We start from the raw sequence: 21930 nt of genomic DNA on the forward strand, positions 1-21930 counted from the left end.
GTGCAGTGTAAATATTTGTGAAGTGAGAATAAAGGAAAGTTAATAAAAGTAAGTTTTTAACCAATTCCTTTATGGACACCAAAATGTCTACAAATTACCCCATCTAAATTATTGTGGTATGTGCTTATAGGAAAAGAGATAAAATACCAACAGGAATTCAGAAGATATCTTGTATTTGTTAAATCCATTGAAGGGACTAACAAGGTTAATATAGTGCCTATCATACTTGACCACCTATATGACCACTCCTTCCAACTTTGAGCCCCAAGATTCTTATGCTAGTTGTTCAGAACTGATTTTCAGAAGAACCAGCAAAGAACCAATGATTCGGTGGCTCTGATGCTAGGAATCATGAAGAGGTTGGAAGAAACATTGAAAATTATCGTTGACCAATGCTTCTAAGCTTGTCAAAATGAAATTGACCTAATTTTAACATCAGAGGACTTTCAGGATCCTTTTCTACCCCATCCAACAATTTGATTATGGCTATACTTTTACTATCTATTGATTGAGGAAAAAAAAGACATATTCATACCACCTCAGGTGGCCTCTTACAATGGAATATTGGCCCAGGGGTCCTCAGCTTACCTGATGAGACCACTGTTTCAGACCAAATTTCTCATTGCATTAATGAGGCACAGGGGCAATTTTGGTTAAGAGATACTCAGGATATTATTCAGGAGAGTACAGGATTTTTATTTTTTAAGATTTTATTTATTTATTTGTCAGAGAGAGATAGAAAGAGAGAGAGAGGGCACAAGCAGGGGGAGTGGCAGGCAGAGGGAGAAGCAGGCTACCCACTAAGCAGGGAGCCTGATAAGGGACTCAAGCCCAGAACCCCGGGATCATGATCCACGCTGAAAGCAGATGCTTAACTGACTGAGCCATGCAGGTGTCCCAGCATAGGATGTTTAAATACAGATTTGGAAATATTCAAAATTACAGCCTGTGACCTTGTAGTGCAATGGTAGTACATCTGACTCTAGAAGTCACAGCCAAATCAATTTGGGATTTCTTAATCAGGGAAACGTGGCAGTCTCTTCTAATGGATTTCACGCTTGGGGAAACAAATAGTCTTGGGTTCTTTCCTGTTATTTTCATGGGGCACTTCAGTGTCAATTTCTTTCCCAGCTTCATGGGTATTGCCTGAGAAACCTCTACCCTGAGCTGTTGCAATGTTCTTTACCCAGTGGAAATCCTTTCATGGGTTGCCAGATAAAACACAGGGTGTCCAGTGAAATTTGAATGTCAATTAACACATGAAATATATGGGACATATTTATGCCAAAAATATTATTTGCTGCTTATCTGGGATTCCAATGTCACTTGGTATCCTGTACTTTCGTTGTTGCTGCTGAATATGGCATATCTACCTCCACATGTCCAAAGTACCAAATGTTGAAGGGCAGGAACTGAAAATGTGGGTGATGTTCCTGCACAGCTGTCAACATTGTTAACAATTACTGATATGTTTCCTGAGGACCTTTCAGATCTCTGTCAAAGGCTATGACGTATGTGTGTACTTTTCCCAGAAACCTTGCTGTTCTTCATGGTCATGCAGCCCAACTGTGATGCTGGCAGCCCAGGCAGCGTTGACTCATTCCTCTCTATTCTCTTCATTCATTCTCATTTACCTTGAGGTTTTGTCATGAACTTGGGCCCTGCCCCTCTGTAAGGTGAGGTCAAAAGCAACGGTGGATATTTCTTTGGGTTAAAGTAATGACTTTAAACATCAAATCAGGGAGCAGGAGAAGGAGCAGGAGGGAAGGAGACTTCAACTCCCTCTGACCCCTCCTGTTGTTCCTGTACAAGAGTGAGAGCATTTTCCATGGAGCATAGCGAGCTATCAAACGCTCCACTTTTTTTTTTTTTTGTCTGAATGTGAATTTAGAGGACGCTAGAGTTTAGATGCCTATGTGGAATTTAAGAAACAAGGCAGAGGATCATAGGGGAAGGGAGGAAAAAATGAAATAAGATGAAATCAGAGAGGGAGACAAACCATAAGGGACTCAATCTTAGGAAACAAACTCAGGGTTGCTGAAGGGGAAGGTGGTGGGGGTGTTGAGGCAATGGGATGAGGGACATTGGTGAACGTAGGTGTTATAATGAACACAGGGTGTTATATAAGACTGATGAATCACTGACCTCTACCTCTGAAACCAATAATAACATTATATGTTACTTAAAAAAAAGAAATGTATTAAATTTTTGATCATTTTATCCTATTACCAAATGTGTTGGCAAATTGAATTTTTAGAAATGTGAAAAACATTCTAATGAAATTTTCAAATTAAAATATCCATTTTGCTGAAAAAAAGAAGAAATGCTTATTTCTGTCTCTCTTTTTTCTTAGTTTCTGTCTCCTGTACATTAGATTCAAACTAAAACCTGGCATTGGACCAATTGTTTTCACATATTGAATTTGTAAAATGGAATATCCTGGGGTTTGTGTTCACTCCAATTGTAGAATCAATTATTGTATTCCAAAACCATGCAGACTACAATGACAAAGTAAAAAAAAAAAAAAAAAAAAAAAAAACAGCCCATTTGAGTGAATATTCACATCAAAATTCTGCCACGTCACGGCAGACCTGTGTAAAAGAATGTCTTTCTTTCCTAAGTCAGAGAGTTTTTCCTTTAAAGAGGTTGGAAAGAGGGGTGCCTGGGTGGCTCAGTCAGTTAAATATCTGCCTTGGGTCTGCTCTGGTCTTGATCCCAGGGTCCTGGGATGGAGCCATCATTGCATTGGGCTCAGTGGGGAGCCTGCTTCTCCCTCTCGAACTCCCCCTGCTTGTGCATGCTCTCCCTCTGTCTCTCTCTCTGTCAAATAAATAAATAAAATCTTTAAACAAAAAAAAGAGGTTGGAAAGAAAGCACTTCAAATTAGGCTACTTGTTGCACGGGGTTTTGTTTTCTGCCCAGGAACTGGGGTTTTGAAGTTTCATTTTACGAAATTCTCTGATGGAGAATGCCAAAGCCCACTGCCCCACCATCACCTCAAAGTGAGACCTCAAATGTTTGGTTGTGAAGGAGGAGTATTTAGAAGCAGAGCTTATGCAGCAATTAAAAATGGAGCACTTAGTGGTAGGCTCTAACAATGAGAAGAAAATATGAACTAGAAAGGAGTAGTGTGAGTTGGCTTAAGAGTAGGCATTGCTTACATTCTTTCATCCAACATTGTTGAGGGTAAGCTTGGTGCTTGGATGAGGAAGGAGCTCTTGGTTAGAGAGAAGAGACTGAGAGTAGAAGTGTGAGAAAGTGCTGTGGTAAAGGGATGTGCCAGTGAGGAGAGGGTGCAATGTAAGCGAGACTAGAAGTTCAAGATCAAGAGGAGTCACCTCCGAGGCCAGGCCCTCTCAGCTCTAATTTCTCCCTTGTGAGTATTAGAGTCATAGCCTTGATTTCTCAGGATAGCCTTGATTTCTAATACGTTGTTCTGTTGTCAGACCCAGTGACAAAAATCTGGGTCTCTGTCCAACTCTTGCATTTGTTTTCATCCTTCCCAAGTTTTCAAATGGAAAATTTTAAGAACATCCAAAAATAGAGAGAAGAGTATAATGTACCTGTTAGCCAGTTTCAACAATTACTAACTTAGGGCCAATTTTCTTTGATCTATTTCCTCATCCACGTTTTCTTCCCCCAGATCATTTTTGTGTGAGAATTCTCCAGACAAATAGAACCAAACAGTTGTATGTGTATGTGTATATAACTATACAGGGAGGGGACAGAGAGAGAGAGGAAGAGATTGAGAGGAGGAGGTTGAAGGAACTGATTCTTGCAATTACGGGGCCCACTGGTCTGTAATCTGTAAGGCAAGCCAGCAGGTCGGAGACCCAGGGAGGAGTTGATGTTACAGTTTCTATTGGGAAAGCAATCTGGAGGCAGAGTTACTTCTTTTCTTTTAGGGCCTTCATATGATTCAATGAGCTCTCCTCGACTCCCCCCCACCAGTGTAGAGGGTAACTACTTTTCTCAAATGTTTATGACTTAAATATTGATTGGGTCTAAAAAATACCTTCACAGCAACATCTAGTTGATGTTTGACCAGAAACTGGGTACCATGGACTTAGCTAGTTTGACATAAAATCTACCATCATGATTTTGAAACGAATCTAAGTCATATTATTTGGTCCATAATATTTCAGTATATTTATCTAAAAAATAAAGATTCTTTAAAAACAAACTTAGACACAATGCTATTATGACCCCTATAAATTTTAAAATCCTGAATTATTATTGTTTGAATTAGGGTCCGAATAAAGTCTATACATTGCAATTGTAGATACTACTCAGAGTTTTCTATTGGTATACAGGTTCTCCCTTTATCTCTGTTTTTCTTAAATTTATCTTTTAAAGAAATGAGTTTGTCCTGTAGAATTTTGCATCATCTGGATTTTACTTGTTGTATCCCCATGATGTCATTTAACGATGCTCTTGTGCCTCTGAATTTCCTGTCGGTTGGTAATTATATAGAGAGGTTGAATCACACCCAAATTGAATTTTTTTTTCTTTTTGCAAGAATACTTTTGGCACATATTGTTATTGGCTGAATTTATTAATTCACCAGGGTTTGTGAAATTCTAAATTCTATCATTTCTTTAGCATTTACTTGCTGAAATATTTATATAAAAATTTATATTCCCCTCATTAACTACTGAGGTATAGTTCTTCCTAATTCTTTATCCCAGCATTTCCCAAATTGAAGTTGCTAATTCCTAGACATCTGCTGACATGTTCTTCTGAGCAGGGAAAGAAGTCTGTAAACTTTGTATTATAATAATCTAACTCTGCACTTTCATCTCAACGAAAGCTCAGAAATACAAGCTTCCTTGAATATTGTTCAATGGAGCCTTGCAAGGTCTGGTAAGTGGAGACTCTTAGGCAAAGCATACACATTACCAAAACAACTCTGGAAAGATAAAAAGCAGAACTCAAACCATCTGCAGCCATCTTCTCCAACTTTACCGACTTTACTGTGCCAATGAATTGCCTGGGGATTTTGTTAAAATGCAGATTCTGACTCAGCAGGTCAGGGGTGGGGCTGGAGAAGCTCCAGTTCTAACCCTCCCAGTCGGTGCTGCTAACTTTTACCCTGTACAGTAATGATTTTGTTTCTATGTTACAGTCATTTTACTTGATTTTTCCATGGGCAATGCATATGAAGTTCTGAGTACAGTATCTGAGACAGAGTCAGCATTAAGTAAATGATAGCTTTTGAGGCATGAAGGGCAGAAATGATGGGAAATGGGACGGGGATTAGCGGTAGACAGGCTTGAGTCAAGATTCCAGTTCTTCTGTTTACAAGACCTTTGACTTGGGAAGGTTAGTTAGCTTTTCAAGTTTCTGTCCTATTGAATATGAAGTGAGGAGGAAAATGCTACCTCATGGAATTGAGAGGCCATTAAATGGCTCTGAGAGATGTGGATGCTCTAAATGGTTATTTTTCTTCCTTTGTCCCTTTTTGGGGTTGAGTCTTGGGTCGGGTCAAGACTCTGTTGTAAGTCGCATTACAATTCTTGTGAAATGCACCTCTTTATTATTATCTCTAACATGGGGATAGTAATTATAGGGTGAAATTAATTGGTGTGTGTCAGTTGTGTTGGCACATAATTGGAATCCAGTCACTGTGAGCCTTTCTCTCCCCTCCCTTCACTTCATGTTGCAGCTGGTGAGGCTGACTAACCTAGGACAGTCGGCATAAGAGAAAGTCACAGTGCTTTCAACTCTGGCTAACTAAAATCATCTGGAGAGCTTAGAAAAGGAAAAAAAGAAGGAAAGCAAGCAAGCAAGAGAAAGAGAGAAAGAAAGAAGAAGGAGAAAAAGAAAGAGAAAGAAAGAAAAGGAAAGGAAAGGAAAGGAAAGAAAGAAAGAAAGAAAGAAAGAAAAGGAAAGAAAGAAAGAAAGAAGAAAGAAAGAAAGAAAGAAAGAAAGTTAGTTAGTTGATTTTCAGACCTCACTCCTAGAGATTCTGATTAAATTGGTCTGGGTAGAAACTAGACACTCAGCGTTTTTTTGGCTCCCAGATTTTTTGCAGTGTTAGCCCCACAGAGAACCACTGCTCTAGCAGACAGTGAAACCTTGATCACCATCACACAGCCCTCAGCATTTCTCTTATTTTTCATGGCCACCACACCACTTCCACCCGTGCACCAGCCTTCCTGGTTGCTTCTTCTTATTCACTTGTCTAATTTGCATGCATTCCTGCAACTCTGCTCCCACTGCTGCCCCTCCCTTGGCACACTGGGGTTAGCACGTCTGTCCGGAGCCCATTACAATCAGGTAGGGCAGGGGAGATGGTGCCTGCAGTGCCTTGCAATCCCACACTCTTCACATCCTCGACACACACAGAAATCACACGGGTGCCAGCCTGAGGAGTTCCCAGATGGCCCTCTGGAGAGCTTGGAGATATTTATGCAGTGCTTACTATGTGGCTTTACTAGTATAATATTAATTTATCTTCAGCTTTACAAGGTGGCTCTATTAATAGCATCATACCTATTTTATATTAATAGGCAAAGTTAAATAATATGCTTCAAGTCAAACACACACTGTGGATCGGGCCTTTGGACGAAAGCAGTCTGATTCTAGAATCTGGGTTCTTAATCCCTTAGGGGAAATTTTATTTTTACCTATTTATTTTTTAAAGATGTATTTATTTATTTTAGAGGTGGGGGAGGGGCAGAGGGAGAGGGAGAGAGAAACCCATGCAGATAATGTACGGAGCTTCATGACCCCAAGATCAAATGAAACCAGGAGTCCGACCCTCAACCAACTGTGCCTGCCAGGTGCTCTGCCTTATGTGGAATTTTAAGATGCTGATGCCTGGGTTTACCCAGACTAATTGAAGCAGAATCTCTAGGAGCTGCAGCCTAGGCGCTGGTTGTTTTTTCAAGGGATTCTATGTACAGCCAGGATCAGAAGTAGACAACACTACACTCTTGAGTCTCCCTCATGACACGGAACCTGAGAGTCTGTTGAAGGCTCCTTCTATTCTTGTTCTCTTCTTTCCCACTGTCAGTGATTTTTTTTTTTTAAAGATTTATTTTTATGGTTGTCAGAGGCCCTTCTTGTGACTGGCTTTGGCCGCCCAAAGATGTCCATGCCCTAATCTCCAGAAACCTGGAAGATGTTACCTTATGTGTGTCAGGGTAGCAGAAGTTGACCTCTACCCATGTTAGGTTTTTAGCGGGACTCTTTTTTTTTTTTTTTTTTTAAAGATTATTTATTTATTTATTTATTTATTTGACAGAGATCACAAGTAGCAGAGAGGCAGGCAGAGAGAGGAGGAAGCAGGCTTCCCGCTGAGCAGAGAGCCTGATGTGGGGCTCCATCCTAAGACCCTGGGATCATGACCTGAGCCGAAGGCAGAGGCTTTAACCCACTGAGCCACCCAGGCGCCTCTTTTAGCGGGACTCTTTAACAGAAAGATAAACAAAAAGAGAAGAAAGTTTTCACAGAAAGTGCACATCACTTGGGAGAAACCTTAACCAAAAGCAACTCCAAGCATCAGCTTAGAATTCTGGCTTCTAAAACATTTTTAGCAAAGAGCAAGAAATTTGTAGAGAAAGGACAAGACAAAGTCAAGCAGTTTTAAGCTTCCAAGGACAACAAACTTTAGGAAGATAAACATATGGAAGGGCACTATTGGAGTAAGGTAGGTTTGCTGATTTTCTGTTGCCATCTCTGGTAAAGGGGAACTTATATCCTGTGTTTAGTCAGTAAAAGGGAGGTTAAAGAGAGTTTTTCCTGCATTCCTCATTGCCTTCAGCTCAAAATAATTTTTATGTCAAAGAGATGTATTTTGAGGTGACATATTCTGGTTTCTTTCCCATGGCAGAAGACACTTGCAAGATTTGATTAAGTTAAAGATTTGGGGATGAGGTGACAACTATGAATTATCCAGACCAGCCCTGTGTAATCACAAAGGTCCTTATAAGAGTGAGTCAGGGGAATACGAATAGGAAGGATGAGTGGACGGAAGAATGGGATCAGCGTCAGCAAGAGAGAATGAGATCTGAGGAAGACCCATTTCAGACTTCTGACCTCCAGACCTCTAAGATGTTAAATTTGATTGTAACTTGCGTTAAGTTGTTAAAGCACCAACAGGAAATGAAAACAGGGGTATTTGGTGTTGCAGAGAGAAAATCGCCAACCTGTATCCCAGAGAGCTGGGTTTTTTTTCTGTCTTCTACCACTTACTGGCTGTAGACATTCCATCAAGCTGTCAAATATCTAACGCCTTTTCTGTGAAGTGGAACCAGTAAAAAATGTATGTGTTTGTCGGCAGGACTGGGCCAATGGCCTCATGCCCTTCACATGCATTTCCTGCTGTAGCTCAGCCCAGCCTAGCTCAGAACTTCAGAAGTGGAACCCCGTCCCCATCATCCCACACTGAACCTGAGCGCTCTCTCATGACTCTGCGTTATTTTATCAGTAGCTGAAATGATCTTGTTTCTTTCTTTGCTTGTCAGAGGCTCTTGCCAAAATCAGGAGTCATTATTTCTAAGATTGAACCTATTTTTTTAATTAAAAAATTAAAATAAACAGTGAGACATAAATTTCCTGACACCAAGAGGCGGAAAGACCACAGAATGATTTTGCTGACATTTCCTCCCCTACACCAACTAAAACTGTACAATGTTCAGATATCACCATACTGGTTTCAACTTGTGTTTATTTTATTCATTTATTTTCCCATAAACTGGATTTGAACATAACTTCTCCTCCCTTGCCACCACTTCCATTATTTGAGGATGGACACATGACCACAACAACCATCTTTTTCAAGATGGGAAGTTGTTCTATATAGACCTTTATTTGTTTCTACCTGATCCACATATAATTGGCAGTGATGACATCCAATGCTACATTCTTGACCTCATGTATGTCATATTCAATGCCAGGCTCCTCTTTCTCCTTAATAATAATATTAAACAGCAAGCTTGAAAGATTTTTGTCAAAAAGGTCATGGAATCTTGCAAACACTATTTTTCCAAATGATGTTTTTTTTTTGTTTTATTAGTTACAATAATGCATACTTTATCTTTCTGAGAAAGGTGTACATAGTCTTGATTGGACTTATTTTGATACAATAGTTAACAGTTAAATCTGTTATATTTCTCTTTTTCCTAGAAGAAAAGAAAAAAAATCCTTTTTATGTTTACAGGGATTTGACCTAGGGTCATCTAAACCAGTATTTCTTAATTAGGGAAGGGATATGATTTTGCCCCTCAGAGGACCTTTATCAATACTTGCAGATATTTTTGACTCACAACTGAGGGAAAAGTACTGCCAGGATCTCATGGGCAGAGGCCAGGAATGTTGCTAAATAAACATCCTACACAGCACAAGACGGCTCCCCACACAAAGAATTATCTGGCCTGGAATGTCAGTTAGTGCTGCTGTTAAGAAATACTGCCCTAGCCAGTGTTTGTCAAACTTTAATGTGCATGTGAATCACCTGGGGATCTGATTAACATGAGCGTTCTGATTCCATCACATGTCCCCAGTGAGCTGCACACTGTAGTTGTTTAATAAATAGTTGTTGAAAGCATGAATGGAAAGATGGAGAACCAAGGGAATGGATGGATAAGGAGGCAGCCAAGAGCACTAGTGGTCATTCCTATACATATGTCTGAGCATCCTTAGAGACACTTATTCCAAATTCTTTTCCACAAAGCCAGCAGTTCACCAAACGTCCAGGGCATGACAGATTTCCTCAAATTAAAAACAACTCTTTTTTTTTTAAATTTTTTTATTTTTTCAGCATAACAGTATTCATTATTTTTGCACCACACCCAGAGCTCCATGCAATCTGTGCCCTCTACAATACCCACCACCTGGTGCCCCCATCCTCCCACCCCCCACCCCTTCAAAATTCTCAGATCGAAAAACAACTCTTTTTCTCTGAGTCTTATACTGTCCCTTTTGACACAGGGTGAAGGTTAGTTATTTGTGTGGTTGCCAAGGCTGAATGTGTGTTGGATACAGTGGAAAAAAACTGGAGGCTGCAGCCCTGGCCCTACACCTGAACCTGCCCCAAGTGAAGAGGATCCAGATCAAATTATATTTATGTGTGTGCTGACAGCAGGGAGGAAAAGAGGAAGTGGATAACTAAAATAGATTTTTAGAGGAAAACCAGGTTAGAATGAACTTCACACAATTGCCTGGTGAAGGATGGACATCTATCGGGGGGAGCTTGTGGATGCTGTATGGAGAATGGGATGATTCTGTAGTTTATAAGCCTGTGAACCTCAGGAACTCAGAACTTTATTAGCTCCAGCTGGCAAATCATTTCCTTTTTATATGTTCTTGGCTCACTGGTTTCCTTTTGATTACCTTCTGTCTGCCACCCCTCCACACACAGAAATCCAAACCAAACAAAATTTGGAATCTGATCCTGGATCAGGAACCAAGATGGTTCCTATGCCCTGGAAATCAATTTGCTTAGAATCCAGACACGTCTCTGCTGCCCTTCTGAGAACTGGTTGTGATAGGCAGAAGTGGGGAAAGGAAGGGAAGAGCAGGATGCCCAAAGGTGGGTAAAGAAGTGAGGCAGCCAAGGTCATGAGAACTGGGCTACAAGGTGTTCTCTGTAGAGAGGCCAAGGATTCATCCAGATGGCCTTATCAGTAGAGCCCTTGACAACAGCCAGCTACTCTGGTAGAAAATGTGATGCAAAGGAATATGTCAACATTGTTGATTCAGGTGTGGTTATTGCATTTTGTCTGTGTATGCTTAATACTGAGTCTGGGCCATTGGGTGCCTGGGCCTCTGCCTTGAACCACAGTGACATAGCTTTCTTTTGTGGGTGGGAGGTGGGGTAGCTGAATACTGGGGTGGGAGTAATGTCTTTGCTGAAACAGTCAGCAAGATTGGTGAGTGTTCTGCATCCTCCTCTGGACTCCAAGAGATTCAAGTTTATTATGAAGCAGGCTTAATGGAGACCGAGATTTGTATTTCACCAAAGTGGGTTAGTGAAGGAGTTGGAGGAATCACCTTTTCTGGACATCTTTACATATTTATATATATATTTTTCAAAGATTTCATTTATTTATTTGACAGACAGAGAGAGATCACAAGTAGGCAGAGAGGCAGGCAGAGAGAGGAGGAAGCAGGCTCCCCACTGAGCAGAGAGCCTGATGCAGGGCTCCATTCCAGGCCCCTGAGACCATGAACTGGGCCCAAGGCAGAGGCTCAACTCACTGAGCCACCCAGGTACCCCACATCTTTACATCTTTGAATAAAACTTTTAAACTGTTTAAAAGTTTTAAGTTCTGATGCTCAAAACATGTAAAAGTTTAAACGCTCTGGGGCGCCTGGGTGGCTCAGTGGGTTGGGCCACTGCCTTCGGCTTGGGTCATGATCCCAGGTCCTGGGTTCGAGCCCCGCATCTGGCTTTCTGCTCATCAGGGAGCCTGCTTCCTCCTCTCTCTCTGCCTGCCTCTCTGCTTACTTGTGATTTCTCTCTGTCAAATAAATAAATAAAATCTTAAAAAAAAAAAAAATCTTTAAACGCTCTGAGGCTCAAAACATTCAGTTGCTTCTTATTGCCCATAGAATAAAGGTTAAACTTTTTAACCTGGCATTTAAAGTCCTCTATTATCTGGCTCTAAACCACCTTCTCAGGTTTTGTTGTTGTTGTTGTTGTTGTCATTGTATTTTTAAGAAAAAAATTTAAATATGGAAAGCAGCAAAGTAGGAAAATAGGGGAAAATCCTCAACTTGATACAGAATAGCTACACAAAACCTACAGTTAACATCATGCTTAATGGTGAGACCTTGGGTAGGATGGTCAGTTTTTAAGTGCAGTGTCAAGTACACAATTCTTAAAAGAAAGTATGTGTTAGATCACATGAAAATTAAAAATTTCCACTTGTGAAAAACACTTTTTTTAAAAATGGAAGAAAATATGTGTAAGTTAGATCACACGAAAATTCAAATTTCCACTCTGTGAAAGGCACAGATTTATTTATTTTAGAGAAAGAGAGAAAGATAGAGAAGCACAAGCATGAGAGGCAGAGGTAGAAGGAGAGAGAAACTCAAGCGTACTCTGTGCTGACCATAGCCCAGTGTGCGGGTGGATCTCATGACACTGAGACCAAGACCTGAGCTGAGATCAAGAGTCCAGTGCTTAACTGACTAAGCCACCTAGCCACCCCTGAAAGGCCCTTTAAAAAAAAGGAAAAGACAAGTCACAGACTGGGAGAAAATATTTTCAAACCATACATCTGGTGAAGAACTAACATCTGAAGTATACAAAGAACTCTTAAAAGTCAACAATGAATAAATAACTCAATTAAAAAGTGAGGAAAAAGGGCACCTGGGTGGCTCAGTGGGTTGAGCCTCTGGTTTTAGTTCAGGTCATGATCCCAGGGTTCTGGGATCGAGCCCTTCGTCGGGCTCTCTGCTCACCCAGGGAGCCTGCTTCCCCCCCACACCGCCTGCCTCTCTCACTTGTGATCTCTATCTGTCAAATAAACAAATAAAATCTTTAAAAAAAAAGTGAGAAAAGATCTGAACAGTTTACTTACCAAGTAAGATATCCAGATGACACATTATCATATGAAAAGCTCCTCAATACCACATATCATTAGGGAACTGCAAATTAAAACAACAATAACATTACATACTACATAGCTATTAGAATGGTCAAAATCCAGAACATTGACAATAACAAATGCTAGAGACAATATGGAAAAAAAAAAAAAAGAACTCTCATTCATTGCTGGTAGGATGCAAAATGGTGCAGACACTTTAGAAAACAATTTTTCAGGGGCACCTGGGTGACTCAGTTGGTTAAGCATTTATTGGTTGCTTTTTGTTTACCAGTTTCCATTCAGGTACTTTGCATTATACTTGTTTAATCTGCACAAGAAACCTCTGAAATAAATACTTTTATCACTCTGATTTTACAGATGAAGAAATTTATTTAGAGATGTATCAGTTTGTTCATGCACTCACTAGTTGATGGGCATTTGGGCTGTTTCTGGGTTTTTGGTTATTATGAATAAAGCTACTGTGAGCAGCCATTTAAATGTCTTTGTGTGGACATAATTTCATTTTCTCTTGGATAAATACCTAGGAGTGGAATTGCTGGGTCAAATGGTAAGTGCATGTTTAACTTTATAAAAAGTGACAAACTGCTTTTGGATGGGCTGTACAACTTTGTGTTCCCACTTAGAGTGCATAAGAGGTCCAGATGGTTCACAGCCTTGCAAATATCATTAGTATTGTCAGTCTTTTTAAATTTAGCCATTCTGGTGGATGAGTATGGGTATTTGTAATTTTAATTAACGTTTTCTAATAGACTAATAATATTGAGCATCTTTTCCTACACTTCTTTGCCATTCGCATATAAAAATACTTTTTCTAAAAAAAGATTTTATTTATTTATTTGTCAGAGAGAAAGAGTAAGAGGAGCACAAGCAGGGGGAGTGGCAGGCAGAAGGAGAAATAGCACCACCATCCCCCCTCCCCCACTGAGCAAAGAGGTCAAGGCAGTACTCAATCCTAGGACCCTGGGATCCTGACCTGACCTAAAGAGAGATGCTTAACCACCCAGGCATCCCTAAAAACCTTACTTTTTGAAGAGGTCAAATTTATCAGTCCTTTCTTTCATTACTTTCCTTTTATGTATTTTGTTTAAAAAATTCTTTCTTATCCCAAGGTCATAGGGATATTTTCAAATATTTTCTACTAAAAATTTTGAAGTTTTATTTTCACATTTAGGTCTTTAATCCACCTGGAATATATTTTTGAATCTGGTGTGAGGTGGGGATCTAGTTTGCTTTTTATTCATTACTAGAGACTCAATTTTTTTTAAAGATTTTATTTATTTATTTATTTGATAGAGATCACAAGTAAGCAGAGAGGCAGGAAGAGAGAGAGAGGAAGGAAGCAGGTTCTCTAAGCAGAGAGCCTGATGTGGGCCTCGATCCCAGGACCCAGGATCATGACCTGAGCTGAAGGCAGAGGCTTTAACCCACTGAGCCACCCAGGCACCCCTAGAGATTCAATTTTAAAAACACTAGTAATTTTTTTTTTTTTACTGATTGGTAATTTATATCGTTATTTTTGCCTTTTACCAACTTCCCATATATGTAGCAGTTCCAGATGCATTTTCTGTTGTGTTCAACTCCTGTGGTAGAAGTGACTTCAATATCTCCTATAAGTTTCTGCCACCAAGAGTTTATTCATGCTGTTTCTTATGTCTAGAGTGCTCTTCCCTTTCAGTTCCACCTTTCAAAATCCCAATCATTCTTCAAAGTCCAGCTCAAATGTCCCTTATAGTCTTGTAGGATCCTGCAATATGCCTTTCTTACTCCTCTGAATCAAATGGAGGGGCTCAGCATACCTTAAGTGGTTTATTCCTTTACCATAAATCTTGGCTCTTCTCCTTGGTATCATAGTCATATGTTTTTGCCTTCTCTTTTCTGCCAAACAGTAAACATTTATGTGTTGTTATAAACAGAATAATGTCCTCATCCCAACACATTTGGATTCCTGGAACATGTGGCTATATTACTTTATGTGGCAAAAAAGGATTTTTCAGAGGTGATAAAATTAGTGATCTTGAAATGAAGAGATTATTTTGTCAGGCCCAGTATAATCATCTGGGTCTTTAAAATTAGAGAACATTTGCCAGCTAAGCTGTAGATACTTTTGTTTAACATGGAGTCCCCTAATACCTGAAGGAGATTGTTGGATGTGTATGTAGTGCTCAGAAATTGTTCATTGACTTGAATTGTGAAGCGGTATGAAGCTGGGAACCATAGAATGATTTCTTTAGGTTCTTATCACAGCACCAATCATATCTCTAGCATCTTCATTTTGTCAAGTGAAGTCATGGCAGATTACTCAGACCAGCTTTCCTTTTGGTTGGCATCCCTGTGCACTCTGACTCTGACTATAATAGTGGCAGATATTCAAGCTACGTGCAGATCTTCACTTCCTTTACATTCAGAGACGCCTCAATGGTAGAAACTCCCAGAAGAAGCAGCCATTTTCCTTCTGGTGTTTAACCTAGTCAAAGGAACTTGGTGAGTACTGTTGGGTTTATTCGCAAACCTTTTCTGGTCTTTGCCCTTATCTAGGGGATTAGTCTGAGATAAGGACCTTGAAATCCTGCCTCTGATCTTAACTAACTCTGTGACTTAGAGTAGGTCAGAAGATCTCTTGGAGTCTCAGTTTCTTCAGACCTATGGTGGAAATAATAATACTTCCTTGAGTTGTTTCAAAAAATAGAATAAACAGATAGATGAGAAGTTATTAACATGAAGTAGATGTTCCATGAATGCTAACTTCCTTCCCTTCCCATCTCAGATGCACCACTACTAACAGAAACAGTCCAGGCCACTATTTACTTTGAAGAGTTCATCACAGGCAGGTGATTTAATATAACATTTGTTCTTGTTTTCTGTTCATTGGTTTTATTTTTCAATATGTATGTCTTTGGATTGGCTCATCCTGTGTCACTTTTTTTTTTTTTTAATGTAGATTTCTGTTTGTCATTCTGGGTGTTTGGTTAAGACTAGCCCATGTGACATGGGTGGTTTTAGTATTTAAAGATTGATAGGGGTATGGGTGTAAGAGGCTGGGGTGTAAAAGAGATCCAAATAAAATAAAATATCTTAATAATGTATGATAAAATAAAATAGAACAGGATGGCAGCAGTGTAGAATGGTTATTGTCTTCTTCTGGAGCCAGATTATCATTCTGGCCTCAGGAACAGTTGTTGAGCCACCCAACTCCGCCCAGTATGAAGCTAATATGAACAAGCCCAGCAGAGTTTATGACACTGATGGGAGACAGATGGCCTCTGGGGTATGGTGATAGGGAAGTCACATTTAAATTTCAGTGTCTTGGTGTCATTCTGCTTGTCTCCACATGGTCTAAACCTTTGGTTCTCAAAATTTAAGAATATAAAAAAATAACTGATGTGTGCTTATTTTAAATGCAGATTCATGGGCCTCCCCCAGATTGATTCAGTAGATCTAAAGTGGGTTCCAAGAATCTGCATTTAATTAACCACATCAGCTGTTTCTGAAACTGGTTGCCACCCGGGTCAGTGATTTGGGGTGATGGGGTTCCAGGCAGAAGCCTATCATTCATTGTGATTTATTGAGTGCTAATTAGGTGCAAAGCATGATAGAGGATATGGCCCTCACTCACCATGGGTTTATCATTGAGAGGGGAAATAAGACTTGTATACAGACAGGATAACAGGTGCTAGCTCTTCAGGTTAGAGTCAAACTGCTGCTGCTTCTTCCCATTTCACTCTGTGTAAACCTCATGCTGTTTTAGAATGCTCTTGTCTACTAGTTTGTGTATTCCTTGAGGGCAACTGAGCTTCACTGATGACCTACAGCAATTTTATTAATCTTTTCTTATTCTTATGACTTTGGTTTTGGCTATGACTCCAACCCTAGCCCCTGTGACAATCTCTCTTTGAGGCACTGCATATTAGGGAATGGTTTGTCTTCATAGGACTTATTGGATCTGCTCTGTATGTTACTGCTCCCATACCATTCTGCTTGTCTTCTGTCCATCTTGATGACCTGGAAGAGATAGCAAAGATCACACATGCTCTATTGGGCTTTGGTTCTCACAGCAGGGAACACATGTGTGAGGCTAGTGGTCATGTGGGTGGGTGCAAGGTGAGTTCTTGAGAATTACTCTATGGCACAATGTTTGGATATGAAGTAGGATTTCAAAAGGGTGTGGCCCTAATATTTAGATTTATGGAGGCATTGTGACATATTCTGAAGATTTATCTGGTGCCTTCATGCTGGAAAAACATAAGCACATTGGTTTTGTCTCTAAGAAGGAGAGTAATTAGATTTAGACCAGTCAGTATCTGCTTTTTCTTCTTGAAGCAGGAATCATTATAAGTTCTTGGGAGAAGAGAACTGAGTTGGATTTGACATTGAGGAAAGTGTGAAGGTAAGGGTAATTTTACTAAGGAAACTTGAAATAGTTGAAATTTGGGAGAGAATGTACTGGTATGGAATGATGGAGTGATGGAGAACTTTAAAGCTACAAATGCTTGTATATACTTTGCTTTGAGTGTCAAGCAAATGGTAAAATGAAGTTCAAGAAATAGTTAAAATTTTTTAGTGTATTGGGATTTATAAATGTGCTTAGAAAGGAGTCACTAAGATTTAGGTATACTTTATTTTGGTGGTGGTTCAGGATGAAATTTTAATTTAAGTTTTCCCCATGGTATTCATTCTATGTTGAAGTTTGTATTTGGTTGAGATTCCACCAAGAAAACTGTAGGATCTCTTTCCGTGAACTATTTTGAGTTCTCTCCTCTTTCTGTGCGTTGGCCTGGTCTATGATTTATGTGTCTGTAACCCTGGGCATTAACACGTGACACCTAAGTTAGATCTTGGGATTTGTCCATTATTATCTCTAAGTATTATAGTTTTAAAATATTTCCCTTTAGGCTGGTGAGTGAGTGTGTAAATTTGGAGGACAGTGAGAAAAAAAAGAGGTCAACCAGTATATTAGGAGCCATTACTTGTCATTAGCCCAGAGGATGGTGTTTGGTGTCATTAAGCGTAGAGGGTTTTGTTTTGTTTTTGATGGGGGAGGAGTATGAATTTTTAGGATAAATTGTAGCTGGAAGCTGGTGTTGAATTGCAACCCACCATTTCAGGCCTGGATGAACCACTTTCCCCATGAGATTATTTTAAGTGCCAAGATCAGGCAAGAAATATATTGAGGAAGGACCTTCTTGTTTCCTATTTTGGTGATCTTCCTGAGGTATCTGCTGGTTTTTAGGCAAGTATGATTTGCTTTGTGGGTGAGAAAAGCTTTCTTCCAAGGGAAATGTGTCTTCTTTTTGGATTTAGATTGAATCAAACTCTGGACTACTTGGCTTTTATGATCAGTAAATTACAATCTCAGGCAATAGTAAGCAAGGAACAAAAGATAAATTTATGGATAATGGTGTTCTAGGAGATCACAATGGAGTGATATTTGAGAATTTGAGCAGTTTTTTCTTTCCACAATGAAAGTGAAAAAAAAAAAATGAATACCATTTTCATTGCCAGGAGCAACTGGGTCTGTTGAGTCCCTTAGCTAGGCAAATATAGCAAGCCTGCCTTGACTTCATTTTGTTTGAGTTTTTTAAAAAGAGAAAAATTGAGCCATCACATTGTTTCAGATTAAAAGGCTAAAATGCAGAAGTTCTATAACTGAGCTAGGAGCAATGCCTCATTTCTTTCCCTACCCTGATCACCTCATATCTCTCTTCAAAAACCTTCATCTACTCCCCATTGCCTCCCTGTCATGTCCCAGTGGCTGTGCTGAGATATATTGGTTCACTCAGCTTTTGGGGCAGCAGGAACCTATTATAATGCTGGTCATGGAGGTGGATTGAAAAGATTATTTGGCCAGAGCCACACATGTAAGAAGGGCCCCAAATTTAAATTTTCATGTTAGCTCCAACATGGGCAATATGTTTTGCATGTGAGTTGAAGGTATTTATCACAACATAGATGGAACTAGAGAGTATTATGCTGAGCAGAGTCCGTCAGAGAAAGACAAATAGCATATGATTTCACTCATTTGTGGAATTTAAGAAACAAAACAGATAGCCTTAGGGAAAGGGAAGGAAAAAATAAAATAAAACCAGAGGAGGCAAACCACAAGAGATAGTGAACTCTAGGCAATTCTAGGAAACAAACTGAGGGTTGCTGGAGGGGAGGTGGGTTAGGGGAAGGTATAATTGGATGATGGGCATTAAGGAGGGCATTTGATGTAATGAGCACTGGGTGTTATATACAACTGATGGATTACTAAATTCTACCCCTGAAACTAATAATAGTAATAATAGTATGTTAACTAAATTAAATTTAAATAAAAAAATAAAAAAATAAATAAATTTAAAAAGAAGGTATTTATTAGGTAAATCTAAACACTGAAAAGCAATTGTGGTTTATGTAACTCTGTTTTGGCATCTTATACCTTTTAAAAATTTATCAGGGCATTAAAAATGGAGGATATCCCAGGCTCCTGGGCCTCCTCTGAGGCCCCAGTGGAGTGCTACACTGGCTTTCAATAATGATGGACATAATGACTAATGAAGAGGACAGATCTTGATTAACTAATCACACAAAGAATTCATTAAAATAAGAACTGGGTACCTTGAGAAGGTATTAAGGAAGTCTTCTCTTTGGACCATCAGGGAGGATTTCCCTAGGCAGATGAAATTGAAAGAGCAAAGGAGTCAGCAAGATTTGGGGCAAGGGAGTGTTGATATAAGACAGTAGAAGCAATAGTTCTTAATAATCAATTAGTTTTCAGAGACATAGGTGGCCTCTATGATGATTTTCATATTTTGAGTTTGAGCAAGTAAGTGAATGATAGTGGTGGTGTTACAAAATCAGTGACTAGGGGAATATTATTTTCTGGTAGTGGGTGGGTAGATAAGATGATTAGTTCAATTTGTGGGTATGTTGAGTATGAGCAAGTTTTGAGACATCAGAGTAAAGATGTTTTATAAATATATGATCCTTATAAGAAGGACTTAGTTACTCTTGTTAATTTGGAATTTCATAGTGTATAAGATGCTATCCAGGTTCATGGGGGGGGTAGAAAGAATAGATTTATGGTCCTTCTTCTTGCTTTCAAGAAGCTCATTCTTTAAATGCAGTCAAGGAATTAAATAACTACAGAAGATTCCAGTAACCTTCTAAGACAATAGTTGGAGAAATGTTACAAGCAGTACATGCATGACTGCCAAGAGAATTATAGAGATGGTTGTTGCTTTTCAGCAGTTTTGTCCAAGTAGAATTCCTCATTTGATTTTACTTTATTCTACTTTGGTAGTTTGAGGTGAGTTGAGGATAACATGAGCTTGCTTATTACTATGGGTTATTTGCTTTAGAGGAACTTATTTTACTTTTAGGAGTTAGCTATTGTTCTTTGTTCCATTTCACAGAAAAGGAAACAGAGGCACTGAGAAATTAAATAACTTGCCCAAGTCACTTAGCTAGTAAATAATAAAGTTGGGATTCAGTTCTAGTCAGCCTGAATCCAAAGCCCCTTCTCAGGTTTGAAAAATGCTATTCTTTTCACTAAATATAGCCCCTATCACTTAAGTTATTTGAAAACTTTATTTTTAGTGGCTGTAGGGGTGCCTGGGTGGCTCAGTGGGTTAAGTGGCTGTAAAAATTTTTTAAATCATTCTTCTGATTTTAGACAATGTATATTCTTAATTTGGTGCCTGTATTTCTGGTTAATAAGTTTAGGATAGCTTCCTGGAAATGGGTTTCCTATACCAACAAATATAAAACCTTCAAGTCTTCTTAAGACATATCAAATTCTTCTCCAGAAAAGTACAAAAAATTTACAGTCTGGACGTATTTTTCAATCCCACATAAAAGCATTTTTTAACACCATATGGCTTCATAAGCCAAGGCAAAGAGGAGAACTCAGTGACGCTGCTAAATATGGTGGTTAGGATGAAGAATCACAGAATGTTCAAGCAGAAAGGAACATCAGGTGTCACCTAGGCCACCTCCTTCTTTTATTAAGAACTAAGGCTTTGAGAGGTTAATGGACATACCCCAAACCACAACCCTAATTAGAGTCAGAGTTAGGACAAGAATGGGCACTTGGCATTATGTGATATACAACTGACCCTTAAATAACATGGGTGCCAACCCCCTGCACAGTCAAAAATTCACGTATTACCCCTGACTACCACAAAGCTGAACTACCAGCTTACGGTTGACTGAAAGCCTTATTGATAATATAAACAATCAATTAACACATATTTTGTTTGCTATATATATCATGGACTTTATTATTATGATAAAGTAAGCTAGAGGAAAGAGAATGTTATGAAGAAAATCATAAGGAAGAGAAAATACATTTCCAGGATGTGTAAAAAAAATTCTGCATCTAAGTAGACCCAAGCCGTTCAACCCTGTGTTGCCTAAGAGTCAACTATATTGAGTCAGAGTCTCTTAGAAGGTTTGGTTGACTCAGAGGCATGCCAAAATGTCTGCTAGGGGGTTCGACTAGAAATTTAAGAGACTCACACTGTTTGAGTTAAATTCACAGTTCCCCCTTGAAACTTCACACTTGTGAAGGATGTGGAAGTCAACCAAAGGGGTCTTCCCTGAGCTGAGATGCCCGGTACCCACTCAAGGAGATAAAGCCCTCTGCTGGGCCAGAGGAACCTGAAGTCTCCTTTCATCAGTTCTCCTACGTCTGGCCTACTGTGAGATTCATTAAGAGGATTCTGCATTCTCTCTTCATTATTCTGTTGATGGTACCGTACTTGTGAACAAAGCACTGCTCACATAATTCAAGACTGATTTTCTATAGCACTGACCAAAAATGGAGGATAGTTCTTTTATTATTTGCTGCACCATGTAAACATAAGAGTTGTGTAAACCATTTACAGTTTGATTTGGCTTGGTATCCATCTGGATAGGCTGGGTTAAGCTCTTTAAGCCAGCTTAATTTGGCACAATTAATCTGAAGCAGACTGGTTGGCCATCCACTATGTTCTGGAAAAGCCATGCAAAGGTTGCCATGGCAGGGACAGGTGAGTTAAAAGAGTCATGTAGGCCCTTAACTCACTCAGCCTGGAAATGACGTGCCATTGTCCATTGGCCAGAACTTACATGGTTTTTGTTTGTTTCTTTAGGTAGGATAAAATTGTTTTCTCATGTTTCTATTTAAATTGCAGTTAGTTAACATACCGTGTGGATTGGTTTCAGGAGTAGAATCCAGTGATTCATCACCTACACACAACTCCCAGTGCTCATCACAACAAATGCCCTCCTTAATGCCCATCAACCCATTTAGCCAATTCCACTACCCACTTCCTCCAGCAACCCTCAGTTTGTTCTCTATAGTTGAGTCTCTTATGGTTTGCCTCTCTCTGTGTTTTTATCTCATTTTATT

At 39.4% G+C, this 21930-nt stretch overlaps 1 protein-coding gene across 4 annotated transcripts in view; it reads left to right on the plus strand.

The window, feature by feature from the left end:
- TMEM45A (transmembrane protein 45A) overlaps positions 1 to 21930 on the plus strand; it is a 65565-nt gene that overhangs the window by 26082 nt on the left and 17553 nt on the right. The window contains exon 1 of one of the 4 annotated variants that reach the window (XM_047723168.1): positions 14889 to 15041. The exons of 2 other annotated variants lie outside the window; for them this stretch is intronic. The gene's annotated coding sequence lies outside the window, so the exon portion shown is untranslated. Of the gene's footprint in view, positions 1 to 14888; positions 15042 to 16786; positions 16945 to 21930 lie in introns of those variants that run through there. One more of the 4 variants, XM_047723177.1, reaches the window with a different exon arrangement.

Source organism: Lutra lutra, chromosome 1 (assembly GCF_902655055.1).
Source record: "Lutra lutra chromosome 1, mLutLut1.2, whole genome shotgun sequence".
Classification (NCBI taxonomy): Eukaryota; Metazoa; Chordata; class Mammalia; order Carnivora; family Mustelidae; genus Lutra; species Lutra lutra.